The sequence below is a fragment of the Rhamphochromis longiceps genome, linkage group LG12 (genome assembly GCF_057381845.1).
Source record: "Rhamphochromis longiceps isolate RC_006_pf linkage group LG12, R_longiceps_female_GT1.1, whole genome shotgun sequence".
Classification (NCBI taxonomy): Eukaryota; Metazoa; Chordata; class Actinopteri; order Cichliformes; family Cichlidae; genus Rhamphochromis; species Rhamphochromis longiceps.
The window spans coordinates 11,428,416-11,431,442 of record NC_140568.1 but is presented as its reverse complement, the minus strand read 5'-3'; the positions used below and the strand labels follow the sequence as shown (position 1 = coordinate 11,431,442).

The following is a 3,027-nucleotide window of genomic DNA, read 5'->3' as shown; positions in this document are numbered from 1 at the left end:
ATATCCAGAATTCACGAGAATTAATAGACAATTAAGGTTTCATCATCCCATTTGGGGGCGTAAATGTTGGCTTAAATCAGTTCATAAAGTTGTCCATAAAGTCCATAATGTTGGCCAACCACAGTAATACGGACCCATAATAAGGACCCATAGGATCAGATAAAATGGTTGATACAGGAAATGGGACGTTTTTACCCATAAGGATGGCCACCCCTCTGTCTTAGAGTTAAAGTTGGAATGGACTATTTGGCCAACCCAACCAGTCTTCAATCTATATCGGTCTGCTATACAAAGGTGAGTCCCCTGTGGAAAAGACATAGCAGATTTTTTCAGTTGTGTAAGCACCTTTTTGTGCTTAACAGGGTGATTCATAGACTTAATGATCCAACTTACAAAGTTGGCTGCATAACCCGTAAGCTTCGCCTGTATATTGACAGCAGCCATAGAGTTATCTAATCAAAGAGCAACAGTATGAACGTGTGTGTGTGTGATAGCCACTAACGTCTAATCACACTTATGTGAATTAACTTATATTTCAGCTATTTTACTTTAAATGTAAGTGATATTTTCTTTTGAAAATCCTCTAAATTAACTAGTTTTAACTATAGACCTGGTAACTAGTCTGGGATATTTGTAGCTGATGCTCCATTTTTGTACCAGTAGGTGGCAGTGTGAGACCATGGTTTGGCCTGTTGTTAGTAGTCAGAAGCATGCTCAGCACTGTTTTCTCATAATGTTACATGTACTCCCTGCCTTATCATTTCTTTCCTGCTTGCAGGCTAGTATTGTACCAGAAATAGAAAATAAAAGCAGTCACACCCGATATATTGCATAGATTAGTTATTAAGGTCAGAAACTGAAAGCACAGAAACATTGTTTAGTCTAGTAAATTCAACGTTCTGTAATGTTACTGATCGGCTCCACCTTTATAGTGTGTTGTTTTAGTTGTTTGTTTTCTGCCATAAAGTATTTACTTAAATTCAGTGCACATATCAAGATGGTAGTGATTACACCATTCTTTCGGAATCTTTCGAAATTCATGGATTATCTTTTTAGCATTCATTTTGAAGCGAGTTTCATAAGAAAATCGGCTTTGTCTATGACAGTGGAATATGTTCATTCTCTTTGTCTATCTGATAACGGAACACGTATTGAGAATATGTGAAATCCTATCTCGCTCTTGACGGAAGCAGTTGCATCTTTTCCCTCTCCCTTCCCTTATCTTTCCTGCTTGGCTTCTCATGTCCTTGTGTATTCTCGTGTAACTTTCTAACCCTCAGAGAGTCTCTCAGTCTTGTTCTCTAAGACCTAAAGAATTATGAATTTGATCAACTGGTCCCTTAACGAAATTGACACCCTATTTTTGATGAGAAGCCTGGGCTCGGGAGAGCCTGATTGTCCTGCAGAGCCCCTTGCTGCCGGATACTTGATGGTCGGTTGCGTCGTGTGTCTGGCGACACTCTCAATAGAGGACGTTGAACGAGATCTACCCATTTGGAACCATGATAACAGAGTTCTGGCTGATCGGAGCTGGCTTGAACCTGGCTTATCGAAAACAAAGAAAGCGGTCCCACAAGGCTGGCCGACGTGATTGACGATGGGCAATCTCTGAGTACTCACACTGCGTTTATTGAACGCAATATGGATAAGACCTTAGAGAAGCTCACGGCTCTGCAATGGGAAATTGACAGATCAAGTGACCAGTGATGGACATTAGACCAACTGTGAAATTGCATGCAGTTGTTCACATTAACCCAAACAATCATCTCCTTCACTCATTTGGCTCCTGAACAAGAAATTCTCTCTGATCGTATCCTTCAAGGACACCTGCGTCGGATCAGGACTGTTGACTTTGCTTAACCAGGTAAAAGGACACTCTCTCTCAAGTTGAACAGGACACACACACGTACACTGACGCAGATGTACACTCTCCCCCCTCCAAACGCCTCCAATGGTTGCACCCACCCGATGCAGACGGCGATTGACCGGGCCAGCGTGGAATCATGCTGCTGTCTACACTGGCAACCTCTCACCCCATTTACCCATCCCTGTTGCTTGTCATGTGTTTTCATGGTGTTACAGTGTGAAGATTCATGTGCTTTTTGTGCTGAGGAATTTTTGTTTTCTGTTCTCATACTGATCCCCTACCAGGAGCTCAGTCTGAGTAGAGTTCTCTTTTTTCCTCCTCCACTCCCCTATTGTGTTGTACATTTCACTGTTTTTCTGTAAGCTCCCTGTTCTGACCTGTCTCCCCAATGTGATGTTTGTGTAATGTATGTATGGTCAGAAGGGGTCCAATTTTGCTGCAGGCAACTGCAAGTGACAAATAAAGCTTCATCATCATCATCATAATGTGAGCTATTTTTGGAAAAAGTAAATACACAGTTGTACTACTATAAAGTAACAAAAGACTGCATGAGCTTGAATTGGAATAAATAATGGAGCAACGACTAGCCACGTCTCCCTGGCTAGTAATTTCTTTCCTGGTTGCAGGAAAGTAATTTTGGAGTAATTTTTGACCAGGATATGTCCTTCAATGCACATATTAAACAAATATGTAGGACTGCTTTCTTCCATTTGTGCAATATCTCTGAAATGAGGAATATCCTGTCTCAACGTGACGCTAAAAACCTAGTTGTAACACATGATACTTTACCACTACAGAACGTAGAGGAAGTTAGGATCTTGGGTTTATGTTCTCTAGAAATCGACTAAGGAGCACGTGACACACAGCTAAAAGAACAGTTAACATTTATTTAAACAAAACCATAAATAGTCATTCAACAATTCACAATGAGAAAATTCCAATAGTCCATGTTTGTCAGCCTGTGTACTCAGTTCAGAGTTCTTTTCAGTCTTTTCTGTTCAGGTGTGTGAAGTGTGTGTGGATAGTGTTAATGTTAGTAGTACTACCCAGGCAGTGTATTGTTTTGAGATCTCATAAGCTTATCTGTCAGGAAGTAACGCGTCTGTCACTTCTAAGTAGGCTGCAAACCTTCCTCCATCGCAGCTGGGATCCTGAATCCT

At 41.0% G+C, this 3,027-nt stretch overlaps 1 long non-coding RNA gene across 1 annotated transcript in view; it reads left to right on the top strand.

The window, feature by feature from the left end:
- LOC146656973 (uncharacterized) overlaps positions 1-2,352 on the top strand; it is a 3,985-nt gene extending 1,633 nt beyond the window's left edge. The window contains exon 2 of the long non-coding RNA XR_014913994.1: positions 1-2,352. This exon is cut by the window's left edge and continues 722 nt beyond it. This is a non-coding gene — a long non-coding RNA (uncharacterized LOC146656973).
- Positions 2,353-3,027: the final 675 nt, after the last annotated feature.